Source organism: Rhinolophus ferrumequinum, chromosome 11, assembly GCF_004115265.2.
Source record: "Rhinolophus ferrumequinum isolate MPI-CBG mRhiFer1 chromosome 11, mRhiFer1_v1.p, whole genome shotgun sequence".
NCBI lineage: Eukaryota > Metazoa > Chordata > Mammalia > Chiroptera > Rhinolophidae > Rhinolophus > Rhinolophus ferrumequinum.
Window position 1 is genome coordinate 39,195,740 of NC_046294.1, and position 17,895 is coordinate 39,213,634.

General features: G+C 43.2%; 1 pseudogene; it reads left to right on the forward strand.

Moving 5' to 3' along the window:
• Positions 1–6,185: 6,185 nt before the first annotated feature.
• Positions 6,186–14,389, forward strand: LOC117029676 (40S ribosomal protein S10-like; annotated as a pseudogene).
• Positions 14,390–17,895: the final 3,506 nt, after the last annotated feature.

Below are 17,895 nucleotides of genomic sequence, written 5' to 3' on the forward strand. Positions count from 1 at the left end.
AGCTGAGCCTGAGGGCTCACTGGGCAGAGCCTCAGGCTTCAACCCCAAGGCCAAACAGGAGAAGGCCCAGGTGCAGGAATGTCCCCCAGTGTTTCCCTGGGGACAGACCTGAATCAAACCTCAATCCTGCCACTCACCCATTGTGAGAGTTGGGCAAGGTATTTTACCTCTCCAAGCTTCAGTTTTATGCTCTGGAGGTGTCAGCGTGTACCTGCGGGCTAACACACTCTTCCTCTCCAGGGTGGTGGAATCAAATTAAATGATCCATATAAAACACTTGGGCTGGTCTCTAGTGTCCCTCCCACCCCCACCCCCACCCCCGCCCCCACCCCCGCAATGGGTCTGGGCTGGCCCTGCAGCTACTGGGATGATTAGATCAAGCTCACCTTGGAGATGCCTGAAGGCCTTGGCCTCCCCTCCGTGGGCACCTCCCTCCTCAGGTGCTCCCAGAAGTTTTGGTTACTCAGTTCCTCCTTCCCCTGAGCTGTCAACACACCATAAGAGCCTACATTTAAAAAGCAATCTCCTTTGCTTTCGGGGTCAGTTTTTTTTCTTTGACATCACTAACAGCCCAGGGGAGCCATCTGTATTGGAAGTCTCCATTCCTTTCACCAGCCCACTTACCCCTCAGTTCTTGTGCTGGGACTTCCGCTGCCACTATGAACTAGATACCTTTTCTCTGAGGTCACCCAAGAGTTCCCCTTTGCTGAAACCAATTACTGTATGCTCTTTTCTCAGCCCTGACCCTCAACAGCAACGGATCCAGCTGACCAGCCTTCCTTTATAAAAGTGACACTCAAATTCACATCTGCGTCCTGAGTGAATTATCTCTGGCATTACTGTCCTGGCTCGGAGTTCATGCTAGACTCTCGTGCACAATCCCAGTTATCTGGCGAGCTTACACTGAGTGTAGATTTGGGGCCAAGACTGGGCTGAGTGGTGGGCACCAGAGAGAACAAAAATTCATTCATTCATTTATTCATTTATGTCCAAGGCCCTCCATTGCTCAGCTCTGGGACACAAGACAGGCGGACATAGACTTGCCTTTGTGGATCTTACAATCCTGTGGGAAAGGCAAATATTAAATACAGTTACACAAATCTTTTCAAATTATAATTGTGATATATGCTACAAACTAAGTGGTTCCTAAGATACATGATTTTATCTTACAGGACAGGAAATGACTGAGATGCATAAAATATGGCTCCTGTCTTCACAAAGCTTATTGTATGTCCAATAGCCCAAATATGTGCTCTTGAACATCTTTTCATCTAAATCAACATATTCAAATGTAACGTGAAGGTGGGTGGGCATGGAGCAGCCAAGGATGTAATAGTTAAGCGTTTATGGAACATTAACAGGAAAACCATGTCAGCTAGGAGGCCTCTTCCCCTCCCTACTCCTGGTTTCCAGATTAGGAACCTATAAAATTGCCTGTCTAGGTGCCATAGCTGGTAAAGGAAAAAGAACCAGCATTCAATATAAGCCTTCCCAGCAACAAAGTGGAGTTCTTCCCACTGACCCCATCGTCTGGGCAATGACAACAGGCTCTATTAAGCAGCCCATCCACTACCCAGCCTAGATTTCCCCACCCAGCTCTGCTGTCACATCAGATCTCTGTCCTCTCCACACACCTAATCCATCACAAAATCATTAGTTTCTCCTTCCACTACCCCAGTCCACTTCTTTCCATCTCCTCTGCCACCACACCAGTGAGTTGTCATCAAGTCTCAGCCTCCTAATTGGACTGCCCTCATCTACTCTTGTTCCCTTCCAATCTGTCTTCTGCACCAAAACCCAAATGATCCTTTTTAAAATGCAGATGTGAATGTCAATCCCAAGGTTATAATCCTTTTTCAGTGGCTTTTCAGGGCTCTCAGAACAAAGACAGAATTTTTATTTTTAAGAAAAATGTTTTATTAATTGGAAAAGTATCTTATTAATACTTTTCACAATAAAAATTTCTGTTTATTGTTACAAAATGCAGAATATTTTTTATGAGAACAAAGAGCATTTTTAATGTGGCCTCCAAGGTCCCGCTTGACTGCCTCTGAAGCCATGTAACCCTTCTCTACTGGGCTCCAGTCACCACGGCTTTCCATTTCATGAACTTTTGTCTGTGTGGTTTTCTCTGCCTGGAATCCAACATTTTTCAGTCTCTCCCACCCACCATCCTTTCCCAGCCAACACCTATGCATCCTTTAGATCTCAGTGCAAAATTGCTTCCTCAGAGAAGCGCTTCCTGGAACAGAGCCTGCCCCTCTTTATATGCTCTCCTGGAACCTGATACCTCTTCTCTTAATGTTCTCAGATTTTATAATCACCTATTCGTTTATATGTTTGATTTTTACATTTTATATTTGTTCTGTGTCTGTCTCTATCACTAGATTCTAAGCTTCATAAGGGCAAGGACTGTCTCTGGACTCACCTCCCAGAGGTCTCCTCCATGCATATCACAGTGCCTGGCTCCATAAATATTTGTTCTATGAATAAAAAGTCTTTGACAGTCTCCCAGTGTCCTGTGACTCAGCCCAAGCTCTCCAAGTGACCTTTAAGACCCTCGGCTATCTGGTCATAGATCCCAGACTGAGTTCCCAGTGACAACCAGCTGGGTTCCTTCCTTGTCCCCCACTTTCAGATTTGACTCAGCACCTTTGCTTTTAGCTTTCCCATCACCTAGAATGCTCTTCCTTCTCCTGCCTGTTTAAATTCTCCTCTCCTCCAGAGAATGAGATCCTTCACTCTCTCTTCTGGACGTCAGTAGAACCTATGACGAGAAAATTTCTTATTTTGACTATTGTGTTCTGATGGATTGTCATGAACTGTTTAGTGTGTCTGTGTCTCATCTCCTAGCAATGAACCCAGTTTACTTTCTGTTTAATTTCCTGTTCAGATGTTTTGTTCTGTTGTAAAATACACTGGACTTCAAGAAATCTCTTTCCAGTTTTGTATCCTAAGGCAGAGCTGATGTTAGTTGCTACGGTGTTGCTAGGCAAAGTCATTTAGCCAGGGCAGATAATTAATTTTATCAGTGTATGTGGGTAGGTCGTAGAAGAGAAGTGCTGGGGCTCCACTTCTCTAAGAAAAAAAAAATTTCTTTGATTGGTAAAAGGTGAGATCAGCCTCCCCACCCCATCACACACACACACACACACACTTCTTTCTTAAAGAGAAGCAGGAGGGAGTGTCTAGATTCGTGTTTTGAGTATGGTCATTCATTGAAACACACACATAAAATGTTTGCCTCAAATGCAGATACCTAAACCCCATCCCAGACCTAGTGAATTTGCACTTTGAACAAATTCAAACTAAACTTTAGGGAAACACTGTCCCAGAGCTGGTAAATCAGACTTGAGGTGCAGCCATCCCTCTAACTTCCTCTGCTCCATTGAGTTTGGCTCCCTCCATACCAACTGCCTTCCCCCACAGAAACATCCTCAGCTTTGGAAATCTCAACTCCCAACAGCCCTCTCTCATTCCACTTTCAGTTTTCCCATCTCCTCATCCCATTGCGTTGACTCCTCTATATCATTGAGACCGACAATTGCTTAATCACTTCTGATTTTCCCACCTTTCTTGTTATCAGTTCCTTCCTCACCAAGTCTGGACACCATGCTTAACCATTTTAACCACATCCTCATCAACACTCTTCATTAGGTCACCTCTTTTATTTCTTTACCTCCTCTCTAACTAACCCCTATCCCTAGATCAACTACCGTGTTTCCCCGAAAACAAGACCAGGTCTTATATTAACGTTTGCTCCAAAAGATGCATTAGGGCTTATGTTCAGGGGATGTCATCCTGAAAAATCATGCTAGGGCCTATTTTCCTGTTAGGTCTCATTTTCGGGGAAACACAGTAAGCAGAGCAATGGAACTATACCAGACTTCTGAATTCTGCTGCATAAAACCTGGCAACCCCACCAATAGCCTTGCTAAAAACTCATAAATTCTATTCTTGACCATAGTTTTTAAATTTATTCCTAATCAGTTTCCTTTCCCATTCTTCACAGTGTCTTTTCTCTTATTCCTAGTCCTGATCATTTTTTCATGGCTGCTGTATCACTCTTGTTATTCTTACTCTTTGGTGGGTAGCCTGCTCTCTTATTTCACACCCCTAGTTGAGAACATTAGGAATGACCTTCCTCAAATCTGTCTCCTCTCTCCTCATACCAAACTCTGGCAAGACCAAGTTCATTTTTTGACACAAAGGAGAAGTTTTGTCTCTTCAGGTCTTCCAAGGCTAATTCCTTCCTTGTGTTCTTCTCCTCAGCCCCTCCTGCCTTCTGCTGAACACTGATCTGGCTGTGATCTTCTCTCTCTTTTGCATTTCTGTTTCCCTTCCATACATGTCCTCAGCCTGCAGACACTAGTAAGTGTCCCCCGTCCTGGGAGGGTAACACAGTGCAGGTGTGGGGAGGGCATGAGGTTGCACTAGGCATGACACTGGACCTTTCACTGATTTTTCTCTTCTTCCTCAGCTGTTCTCTTACTATGTTTCAGAGTCCAACTTGCTGAAAGAGTTGCCCTTCCTTGCTATCTCTGCTCCCTCCATTTCCATTCGTCTTTCCATGCAGTGCAGGTTGGGATCAGCTCATATCTCTCTATTGAAACTGCTCCAACAGAGGTAATCTAAGACCCCCCCAATAGCCATAGATATTGTGTAAAACAGACCATAAAACAGACCAAAGCTGTCAGTAAGGGCCCACAGCTGAATGGAAGCGTACCACTTGAAGAAGTTAAAAGAAAGTGCACAGCTGGAAGTCTTCTAATGTGCAGACCTGGTTCCAACCTGGAGACCGCTCAGTCCCCCTGCTTTGAGTTTCTGGATTAGAGAGGGCATTGTGTCTGAATGCAACACAGTATGCCAGGTACAGCTATGGGCAGCTCCCAAGAGCAAGCTCTTGCAAGTCCGGCCATGTACAGAACCTAGTAACAGCTCACTTCCCTCTGTGGTTGTCTTGCTATTAATCCAGCTAGCCCAATCACGTTTTGGAGTTCTGGAACTTCATAGCTTAGACCACAGGACCATGGCACATTACTGCCACCTGGTGACAGCAAACTGAATATACAGCAATATTAAGTAAGGAACTCTCAAGGCTCTCATAAGGTCACCTCCTTAGGCCTATTTTAGACTAAACTGTTTGCTCTTTGAGTATAGAGTCATTGAGTTTTCCACTATGTTTAAATATTGTGTCTGTATGAACTAAGTATTTCATTAATTTTTGTGAAATTTAAGCCTTTCATTCAACAAACATTTATTGATTAACTGGGAGGAAGGCAATACAAAGACAAGACGATGCCTGTCTTCAAGAAGTTACATGATTGTCCAACTAGGTCTTATTTTCGGGGAAACATGGTATATACTTAATAATTGTGCACTTCTCTTTGTATATATGATACCTCACTAAAAATAAATTTACTTATTCGTGCAAAAAAAAGAGAAGAAGCTACAGAGACTGACAGAGACACAAGATGGCAGAGTAGATAAATGCTGTGCTTGCCTCATCCCATGAATACTTCAAAATTACAGCTAAATTATAGAACAATCAACCTGGAGAACCATCTGAAGACTAGCTGAACAGTTTTATAACTAAGGATATAAAGGAGAAGCTATGTCAAGACTGGTAGGAGGAGCAGAGATGTGAAACAGGCTGGTCCCACAGGCACATGTGGTGGTTGGGAGAGATATCTCAACCACAGAGGTTCCCCACTAAGGAACGAGTAACCCCAGGCCCACACCAGTCTCCCCAGCCCAGACTATTGGTGCCAGGAAGAGGAGCCCCCAAAACATCTGGCTGTGAAAAACAGTGGGGATTCCGACCATCCAGGTGGGAGGGAAAGCTGCAGGAAACCCAGACGTCCTCTTAAAAGGCCTGTGCAGGTACTCACCTTGGGATCCAGAGGAGGGACGGTGATTCTGGGAGCACTGGAGATATATGGGAAGAGACTGAGTTGTGGAACTTCAAGGTGAGGACTGGAGACACAATCACCATTTTCTTGTGTGGGACCCTCTCCCGTGCAGCCGGCAGGCAGGCGCCATCTCTCCATGGTGAACCCTCCCCCACAGGCCAAATCTGAATCTGATTGGTCTGGTGAACTCTGCTTCCCTCACCCTGCTGACTCACTGAGACCCTGCCACACCCAACTCCTTACCGCTGGAGGCTTTATCAGAAGCTAAACCTGATGGGACCAGCAGGTGGCAGCAGGCCTCGGAGTGTCCTGGGTTTTTGCGGAGCTACTCCAGACCCAGCACTGGTGACAGCCGTCCTTGATTCAAAGTGTAGCCTCTCCCACGTGACTCCAGGTACAGCACAGGCAGCGACCAACCATCCATCACTTTGTAGTTACTACCAGGAATTCCCTGGCTAGTCACAGGCAGTGGCTGACCAGGTCCGGCACCAGAAACCCTCCCAAGAAGCCCAAGAAACAACCTACTTGGAGGTTGGCTTCAGACCACAGCAGAGCACCACCCAATTAGCCCCACAAGCAGCATGCACAAAAGGTGGTCTCAACAGCCACCAGAGCCCACTGGGGTGAATCCCACTCCATGGGGTAAGCCCATGCCCTCACAGCAGTCTGTAAGCTGTGGATGTGGCCAAACTCCACAGCTATCAGGGGGTCAATATCACCCACTGACGTGCCAACAGCAATCTAAGTTCAACTATAACAGGAGGACACATACAACACACACAAGGGACACTCCTGGAGCACCCAGCTCAGATTACCAGGGAGACTGTGCCACTGGGCCCCACAGGACACCTACTATAGAAGGCCACCTGGCCAAGACTGGGAGACATAGCAGATCTACCTAATACGTAGAAACAAACACAGAGAGATGGTCAAAATGTGGAAACAAAGAAATACGTCCCAAATGAAAGAACAGGAGAAAACTCCAGAGACAGAGTTCAAAACACTGGTTATAAGGATGCTCAAGGAATGTACTGAGAACTTCAACAAAGAGAGAACAAGCATAAAAAAGACATAGAAACCATAAAGAAGAACAATTCAAAAATGAAGAATACAATAACTTAAATCAGGAATGCATTGGAAGGAATCACCAGCAGACTACTTGAGGCAGAGGATCGAATCAGCAATGTAAGGAAGACAAGGGAGCAGAAAACACCAATCAGAACAGCAAAAAGAAAAAAGAACCCCCCAAAATGAGGAGAGTCTAAGGGGCCTCTCATCAAGCATACCAACACTCACATCATAGGGGCACCAGAAGGAGAAGAGAGAGAGCAAGGGAGTGAGAACTTATTTGAAGAAATAATGACTGAAATCTTTCCTAATCTGGTGAAGAAAATAGGCATACAAGCCTAGGAAATGCAGAGTCCCAAACAAGATGAACCCAAACAGGGTCTTACCAAGACACATTATAATCAAAATGGCAAAGGTTAAAGACAAAGAGAGAATCCTAAAAGCAGCAAGAGAAAAGCAGTTAGTTACCTACAAGGGAGCTCCCATAAGACTGTCAGATGATTTCTCAACAGAAACTTTGCAGGCCTGGAGGGACTGGCAGGAAATATTCAAAGTGATGAAAAGTAAGGACCTACAACCAAAATTACTCTACCCAGAAAAGCAATCATTTAAAATCAAAGGACAGATAAAGAGCTTCCCAGACAAGAAAAAGCTAACGGAGCTCATCACCTCCAAACCAATATTACAAGAAATGTTAGAGGGACTTCTTCAAGACAGAAGAAGAAGAAGAAAAAGAAGAAGAAGAAGAAGAAGGAGAAGGAGAAGGAGAGGGAGACGGAGGGGGAGGGGGAGGGGGAGGGGAAGGGAGAAGGGGAGGGGTGGGGGTGGGTGAGGGGGAGGGGAGGAGAGGGGGAAGGGGAGGGGGAGGGGGAAGGGGAGGAGAGGGGGAGGGGGAGGGGAGGGGTAGAGCAATACTTATAAAAGACAAAATAGACTGTGAAACAAAGACTATAATAAGAAACAAAGAAGGACCTAGTCATCCCACTTCTGGGTATTTATCAAAATGCTACCTCAAGGGGACATGCTCATCCATATGTTCATTGCGGCATTATTTACAATAGCAAAGATATGAAGGCAAGTTGGGTGTCCCTGAATGGATAAAGAAGAGGTGGTACAATGGAATATTACTCAGCCATACAAAAGAATGAAGTCTTGCCATCTGCAACATCATCAATGGACCTAGAGGGTATTGTGCTGAGTGTAGGAAGTCAGACAGAGAAAGACAAATGTCATGTAATTTCACTTATAAGTGGAATCTAAAGAACAAAATGAACAAACAAAACAGAAACAAACTCAGAGATCCAGAGAACATTTTGATGGTTGTCAGATGGGAGGTGGGGTTGGGGTGAGTGAAAAAGGGGAAGGCATTAAGAACTACAACTTGGTTGTTATACAGCAGTCATGAGGATCTAGGGTATAGCATGGGGAGTATAGTTAATAATACTGGAATAAGTATAGTTAATAATACTGGAATAACTATGTATGGTGTCAGATGGGTACTAGATTTATCAGGGTGATAGATGGGAGGGGGATTGGGGACAGGGTGAAAAAGGTGAAGGGATTAAGAAGTACAAACTGGTAGTTACAAAACAGTTACGGGGATGTAAAGTAAAGCATAGGGAATATAGTCAATAATATGATAATAACTATGTATAGTGCCAGGGCGTTACTAGACTAGTCAGGGGAATCACTTCTTATATAAATGTCTAACCACTATGCTGTACACCTGATATTAATAAAATAATATTGAATGTCAGCTGTAATTGAAAAATTTTTCAAAATTGGGGAAAGATAAAGAGGAATAAAAAAATAAAATAAATAAACATTTTTAAAAAGAAGCTACAGAGACAGATAAAACAGATAGTTATAAAATTAAGACTCACATATGCTAAATATTAATGAGAGACTAGAGAAGGCAATGACTAATTCTGCCTGGGGTGAGGGCCCAGGAAAAGGTAACATTTGAAAAGGCACTCAACCGCCTTCTTGCAAGATAGGTAAGAACTTGCCTATTACACAAGTGAACTCGTATTCTAGGCAGAGGGAATAGCTAGTACAAAGGCAGAGATGTATGAAAAGGTGGGATGTGTCCTTGGGGTGATAGAATGACCTTTTCAGTGTCACTGTATGAAGACGCATCATTAGTGAGAGTCTGGGGCAGGGATATATGCTAAAAGGCTTTAACAGCAGTACAGAGGAGTGTCATGGTCTAAGGCTCAAGAGCAAGGGATGACACAGAGGGTTGTTTAGGAAATGGAGTGAAGAGCATGCAGTGCATGGCAGTGTGTAGGAGACGAGAAGGGAGTCAGGGATGACTGTTCTCACATGAGCCACAGGTCAGGAAGGGAGTGTCAGTGGTTACTGGTATAATTACCTGAGATCATGAATTTAAGACGAGAAGCTATGGGGTGTGGGGGGAATGGAGGAATGGTGTGAGATTATATACATTCAATTGTGGATGTGTCCCACTTAAGCGGCTTTCCAAAGGGATAGATATACAGTGGACTGTCAAAGGTAATAGGTTTCCAGCTCAACAGATAGGTGGGAGCTGGGGACAGGGACCTGGGAGTTAGTAAGGTATTGTGCCCCAGCACCCGCTTTAAGACAATATCAAAGTCCTATTTTGCTTCCTCTCAGTTTTGAGACCAATTTGATAAATGTACTCTTGCTAGCGTGCTAATGGAAAAAAGAATGATCTGTGTTCCCTACCTGGCTCACCAGGTGACATGTGGCTGTTCACAGTGGTGTCCTAGGGTAAGCCAAAGAGGTAGGATGCTAGACTCTGTAATCTAGCGGGTACCTGTGGTCTTGGGCAGCATCCAGGGTTTGTTGGCTGACAGCTCCTCTGCTTACATAGAAGGCTAGGATTGGAGGGAAGCACTGCGAGAGGAAAACAGGGGAGAAAATGGACCCACATCCTTTCAGCCTGATGGCATGAGGAGGAGACACAAGGGAGGGAAGGAAACACAGCAAAAACAACTGGAGATGAGGGAAGAAGACAGCAGTGGCCAGAAAGGGTATTTAGGGCACAAAGGAATACAAAAGAGTAACAAAGAAAAGAGGAAAAGATGTTCCCCTCCTCCTACTACCATGATTAAGTGTCTATGTGCTGAAGAAAAAAATAAAAGGCCTTCTTTGCCTTCCAATTAACTGTGGCTCAAGTTTTGCACCTCTTCCAATCTGGAAAACATAATTGCTGCAGTGTCAGGTTTACGGATTGGATTGTGGTTTTAAATAAGCTGCATCCAACTGTTACTTCAAATACACAGCCCAAAGAGCTACGACCTGAAAAAAAAAAAAAAGTCCCCAGAACATAATTCAGCCCCAGAGTCATTTTTCTTAGAAAATTGGAACCAAGTCTGTTGGTTTGAGCATTAAGAGGGAGTAAAAACAAAACACATTTTATTCATTCATTAGATAATGGTCACATTGATAATGCTGATCTCTTTATTGAATCGTTGAAGGACAAGAGGGTATACCTGCTATCTACAAAGGGCTTGTAATAATCAACTAACAGTCATAGCACATCTACCATGAGCTAGGCAATGGTGATCTAAATGCTTCACATGTATGAACTCATCTAATCCTCAGAAAAACCTGGGTATTTATTAACTCCCACTTTGCAGATGAGCAAACAGAGGCATAATGAAGTTAAATGACTTGCTTGCCCAAGGTCACGATTTATTTGAAAGCCCATGCGGATCTACTGGAGACATTGCAGTGCCAATGAAGGACCAAGACCAACAATTTCAGTGTTCCTCCAAGAGTCCCCAGAGGGAGAAATCCCAATAGGCTGGAGCAGTCCAAAGTTTTCGGGGAAGCAGTAGGACTTGATGGAGGGGTAGGATTTGGAGAAATGAGGGGAAAAGGCATCCTGAGTACCATTGACTAGAGGAGTATGAAACAATGGTGGAGTAGTGAGGGCACCACCCAGCCTGGAGCAGAAGGTTTTGTGGAGGCAGTCATGGAGGAAGCTGTTGTGACAGGAGCAAAGTTGTGATGAGCCTGTGGTATTGGTATTTCTCTTGGGAAGTTTGAAATGTGAAATGAGCTTTAGTTCTTGGCCCAGTGCATCTTCATGTAGGTACAGGAGCCAAGTGCATTCAGTCATCAAGCTCCATTAACTCATTAAACTTACTCGTATATTTCACTTTCCTCTCTGTTCCTTCGTTCTCCTTAACAAGTCCTGGCATCTCAGATGCTGGCCTTTTAAAGATTCTTATGTTGATTGTCAGTCCCCTTTCTTATCCTTGAAGACGCTGCTCAAATGTCACCTCCATGAAGCCTTCACGAACACCCCAGGCAGGGTTGTCACTTCTGCGTGCATCAGGCTCCTGGTGCACAACCCCTGCAGCACTCATCAAATGGGATCGTCACCTATGTATACATCTTGTTATCGCTTATAAGACCACAGGGTCTTTAAAAGGTAGAACTGTTTACTTGGTATCCCTAGTACTTTGCACAGTGCCTGGCACATGGTAGATGCTAGTAAGTGAAGGAATGAATAAGTGAAGGAATGAATGCATGAAGGAATGAACGAATGACCACTATTATATTGGAAGGTACATAAAGGATTATCTGGTCCAAACCTTTATTTCTTTTATGAACTCTCTCTGTAGAACCAAAGTAGCTCCTTAGCCCTTAGTTGCTACTCCTGTAGCCTATTTATTTATTTATTTATTTATTTATTTATTTATTTATTTATTGCCTTCATACATTTATTGCCTTCATCACAGCCTGGAAGTATTTGATGTGCCTGTTCATTCTCTTAGAACAGCAAGCCCCATGAGGGCAAGCACCCCATCTAACTTGCTCCTTGCGTCTACAACTGATTGCATAGAGCATGGCTCCTAGTAAATGCTCCGCAGATATTTGAATCTCTCACGTGAAGGGAAACTCCTTTCCATTCTTTCAGTTAACTCTAATTATTAGGAAAATTTTCTTCCTATTGAAATAAAAACTATTTCTTTAAGATCCCTACAGAACGAGCCAAACTCTCTTCCAAGAAACAGGCTGTAGTGCTTTTTACATGTCTGTAAATTCTTTGAGATGCCTCCCTTTGAGAGGTAGAGCTAATACCCCTCCCCTTGAGGGTGAGCTGGACCCCGTTGCTAGCTTCTAATGACTAGAATAATAATACAAAAGTTATCGTGTGTGGCTTCAGAGACGAAGTCATGAAAGGCAGTGTGACTTCTTCCTTGCCTTCATAGATAGCTCACTCTGGGGGATATTAGCTGCCATGTCATGAAGACACTCACACAACCCTGTGGAGAGACCTATGTAACAGGACTGCAGTGCCAACTGGCATTCTTCCTATAGAGCCACCCAGATATGCCACTTCTGAATTTCTGATCTAGAGAAACAAATGATGTTTTAAGCCAGTAAGTTCTGGCTTAATTTTTTACACAGTAACAGATAACCAATACACATTTCTTTAAGCATTTGCTGAAAATTACCATTTTGCCCTATTTTCTTCTCTTTCCCAGGTCAGATATAATTTCTGGATCCCTCATCCTCCCATTCTCTCTCCCAAGGGCTTTTTGTAGCTTGTCACTAACCCTGAAAAAGGCTGGCACCCTGAACTGCAAACCCAGAACTGAAAATAATGTAAGGTACGGCTGTGTTATCCCAGAAGAGAGAGGTCCCCATTGGAACATGGCCATATCATGTTGTCAATTTACATTGACTTTTTTCCTCATTTTATTATGAACATTTTCAAACATACAGAAAAGTTCAAAGAATTTTACAATTCACACCCATATATCCACTACCTAGATTCCACAATGAACATTTTATTAGACTTGCTTTATCACAAATCTATCACTCTACCATTCCATTAGTCCTTTATTTTTGTTTAATGCATTTCGAAGTAAGTTGAAGACATCCCCACTGACCTTGCAGTCAACCAAAATCACCAAGTTCTTTCCTTACTCTCCTCTCCAGCTTATTTCTTCCACATCCTATGCTTGGTCCTGAAATACAGGACTTGTTTACATTTACTAGCATAGAAAAGCAGAATGGCACAGGGGAAATAGAATAGGGTTTGAAGGTGAATAGACTTGGGTAGGAATCTAGTTCTTAGACTTCAAGCTATGTGACATTAGGCAAGTGACTCAGCCTTTTAGAGTCTTGGTGTTTTCATCTGTAACAGGAGGATGATAAGATCTACAATACAGGGCTATTTAGAGAACAAGAGATTGTGCTGGAAAGCATTTAGCATACTATCTGGCATGTGGTACATGTTCAATGTAGAATAGCTAATATTATTTAGTCCACCATTCCTGCCCTCCAGATAATTTTGGATTCTTAATCTGTCATTCCAGATTTACATCATGTTCAAGTCTAGAAGGTCTGCTAGAGCCTCATCCCAGAAGTCGTAGTAGAGCGTGACTGGGGACAAGGGCTGAATTGCCTGTCGGTTATAAATATTGTCATTGTTCATAGGTCTGACATTAATTAAAATGATACAATGTAATATTAATAGCTTTTGCTTCTTATAGAGCTGACATTAACTATTCATCAACAGTCTTTTGAGTCCTTTAACCAGTTATATAAATCGACCTTACTTTACTGTCATGTTGTCCACATTTCTCCATCTTATTTACAAGGACGTTACAAGTGGCTTTGTTAAATGCCTTGTTGATGGTAAATGCACTTACTACATTTCCTATATTTGCTTTTTCTGCCAGCCTAGTAACATTTTCATGAAAGAAAAGGTTAGTTTTCTAGCCCCGGACCCAGACTCAGAAGCTGTAGCGATGTTGATGACCAAGAACCGACTGCCGTTTATGAGCTCCCTTTTAAGGAGGGAGTGATGGTGGCCAAGAAGGATGCTCAGAGGCCTAACCTCCCTGAGCTGGCAGACACGAATGTGCCTAATCCATGGCATGAAAGCCATGCAGTCTCTCAAATCAGGAGGCTCTGTGAAGGAGTAATTGGCCTGGAGACGTTTCTACTGGTACTCGACCAACGGGGGTATCCAGTATCTCTGTGATTATCTCCAGTTGCCCCCCGAGATCATGCCTGCCACTTTGCGCCGCAGCCGTCCTAAGACAGGCAGGCCAAGGCCCAGAGGTGTGGAGGGCGAGCGACCTGCAAGACTCACACGAGGGGAAGCTGACAGAGACACCTACAGACCAAGCGCTGTGCATCCTGGTGCCAACAAGAAAGCCAAGGCCGGGGCTGGGTCAGCAACCGAATTCCAGTTTAGAGGCGGATTTGGTCGTGGACGTGGTCAACCCTCTCAGGAAAGTTGGAGCAATTATTTGGTGTTGAATAAGCTTGTGGCAAGAAAATCATCCTGTGTGCCCGTTTTTGCATAATGTAGCCTGAACAGGAATGTTTTAAAGGTCAGAATATAAATAGATGAAGACTGGATTGGTTGTGGGGGAGTTGTGGACGTGGTCAACCACCTCAGTAAAGTTGGAGCAATTATTAGGTGTTGAATAAACCTGTGGGGAGAAAAAACAGAAAGAAAAAGAAACGTAGGTTAATCTGCTTGACGCTTCTCTGCAAACTCATAGCAATTCCTAGCGATCAACTCTTTTTTTTTCTTTTAACACACTTATAACCTGTTTCTTGGAAAATCTGTTGCTTCAGAGACTGTTAAAGTGTGTAACCAGTACTCATTCTTTCCTTCTTTACTAACAAAATCCCTGGTCTTGTTGGGGGAGGGAAGCAGTCTGCCCAGCTTAAAAAAAAAATCTGTATTCTCCACTTTTTTCAGCTACTAGTGAGCCATCGGACACATTCTGACCAATGAGATATAGGAAGAAGTTGCTGGGTACAGCTTTGGGGAAAAGCTCCTTACAAGAAGGAATGGACAGGGAGGGGAAGAATTAACTTTCTCTTGTCCTTCCCCCTCTTTCTGCCTGGTACACAGAAATTTATGCTGACAATGGAGAAGCCATCTTGGGATCATCAGATGGCAACGAGGGAAGGCCAAGAAAATCTCAGAGAACTCAGTCCTGACATCCTTGAGCGGTTAAACAAATGCCTGCCTTAGGCCTGCTCACGTAATGAGAAAAATAAGTCTCTAATCTTGTGAAGCTACTCTTTTGGGGTTTCAATTATTAACAGACAAGTGTGATCCTTACGTGATATATCTGCATTGGAATTCTGACAAGGATCAATAACTCCTGCTCTGTGGTTTGAAGACTTGATCTTCCATGATTTAGAATCAAGATGTTCTTTGACTATTTTCTGATTTCCAGTACCACTGAATTCCCCACATCTCCATTGTCGACATACCAGTGATTTTGTTAGCAACTTATTTTCATGTCCAGATAGGTAATTTCATTAGTCCAGGAGACTTGGCATCATTTGGAGCAGCTCAGTTTTCCAATAATTTTTTTGAACTTCAGGTCTCTCATGCCAATACAGGTTTCACCCTCTCCAGTCCAATGAGCATTCTCGTCCACAAAGACGGAAGCCAAGTAGAAGAGTAGCTCTGTTTTCTCTGTCATCCACTAAACTTACAGCCCCTCCTAAAGCCACAAACACTGGGCCCTGCACTAAATCCTTCCAAGCAGAAGGGAAAAAAGTCTGCTTTGTTGATATTGACATTTCTTGCACGTCTCTCCTTGCTGTGCAGTTTGGTCTCAAACCTTCCTTCTACAATTTCTAATATATGTTTGCAGATTGAGTGAATGTATCTAAGATATGAACAAACTAATGAATTCAATCAACCACGGAAATACAGCAGGGAATGCTCAGTTGCTCAGAGTGCAGGCATGGCTTGGTGTTTTGTTTCTACTACATCTACAGTGCAGGCCGAATGCATTTCTTGACTATATTTGTGTGGTGACATTCACGATTCAAAACCACTGGGAAGACATAACAGAACATACTTGACAAAAAACAATAGACAAAAGAAGCAGGTGCCTGAATTTATTATTTCTTGGGCCAGCCATCTATCTGCCAGGCTAAATCCTAGTTCCTTTTCTGTTTTTGCCTTCTAACTAGTATGTTCCTAGGAGCAGAGGATGACTCTCTCAAACCCAGTTAGAAATGTACTAAATGATCTATTTTAAATGTCCTGATAATTACTCATTTCAGAAAGTACTTGTATTAGGCAGAGCTCTTTTTTTGTAGAGTGAAACAGAGCAGGTATCAGCAAACTTTTTCAGATGACAAATATTTTAGGCTTTATGGATCACATGGTCTTTGTAGCAACTATTCAACTCCGCCATTGCTGCGTGAAAGCAGCCCTAGACAATACGTAAGCAAATGAGTGTGGCTGTGTCCCAATACAAATTTACTGATGGACACTGAAATTCGAATTTTATCTAATTTTCGTGGTTCATGAAATAGTCTTCTTTTGATTTTTTTTTTCAACCATTTGAACATGCAAAACCATTCTTAGCTTCTGAGGTAGAAGGTTGTTTTTGACCTTCAAGTCATAGTTTGCTGATGCGGAAATACCCTCAGGACTGGTTTAAGAAAAGAGTTCTTTTATGTAAAACTATCACAAGAGTTGTGGGAACTGGAATAGGAAACTAGAATGCCATCAAGACTTCAGTCTACTCTATACCAGATGTGGTCTCCCTTGTGGCTTCTCTGAATCATTCAGCACTTCAACACCTTCTCTAGGTCCAGCCAGCTACCCCTCTACACTCAGAGCCTCCACAGATAAATCAATAGACAATCCAATATGATGGAACAAATGCAATGAAATTGGTATGTACCAAGTTTTATTGGGGATGACAGGAAGTCTGTAACTCCAGAGTAAGGACCAAGTTGGAGAAGATAGTTGGTGGTCAGAGGTTCGAAGAAAGTGTAAAAGGTTTGGAATGATTTCTGTGGAGAATGGCATAGAAATCAGTCCAAAGAAACAAACAAACAAAAAAACACTCCTAGATATTAATGAAGACCTCAGTGCTGCTGAGAACTTTAGCATTTGGTAGGTGCATTGATTGCCTTTGACAACAAGCAATAGAAAAATCTTCTCAAAGTGATTTAAGCACTAAGTTCACTAGAATGCAAATGTCGTAACTACAGGAAACCTGGCCATTTTGTTCACCAATCTGGCCCCAGTTTCTAGAACAGTAGTGAGACAGGTTAGTTAGCATGTTGTTAAGTAGAGAGGAATGTCCCTGGTGGAATAAACAAAAGGCAGCCGTATCCTGGAATTCCAGGTTCTGGAATGACTCCTTCATTCCAGGACAAAGATAAAAGAATGCGCCTTGAGGTTAATAAATTATCTCATAAATCCCTTTTGGCCAGACAAACCGAACAGATCTGATAGACAGGAATGGGTTCGATAATCCCTTTAGGGTGGGCAAACAGGACAAACCTGATAGATGAATTCCATCAGAAGGTGCCAGCTCCCTTCTCCAAGCAGACAAAGGAAGATATAAAAGTAGGAGCTTTTGCCTCAGTTACTGGGCATCCCATTCGGGGAACCCCTCTCGCACGGGAACTGTAACCCTTTACTTTTAATAAACTATCCTCTTTTACAACTCCTCGCTTCTCCTTGGTCTGTGTTTCCATTCTTTGGTTTCATAAGACACGATCCCGGCACACTCACAGGAAGTATTCCTACATCAGTAGCTGGTGTATAATAGGCATCCAGTAAATAATGTTTGAATGAACAAATGAATGATCTCTCACTGCAGTAAGTGAGCTCTGGCCTTGGTTAACTCAGTGGCTTATTGGGATTATCAAGGATTCAGGTTGAGCCTATCTTTTGGTATGTTGACTGTCATCAGGCCAGTTGTCCATGGTTGCAAGATTAGTGCTACTGTTCTGGTCATTATAATCAGACCGCAAGACGTCCAACAGGAGGAAAGGAAGCATCGAGTCCTTGAATCTCTTTTTAGGAATGAGGAAACCTTTTTCAGAAGCCTCAGCAAGCTTCACCTCAGTTCTATTGGCCAGAAATGCATCACATACCAATGTCTAAATTAATCGCTGG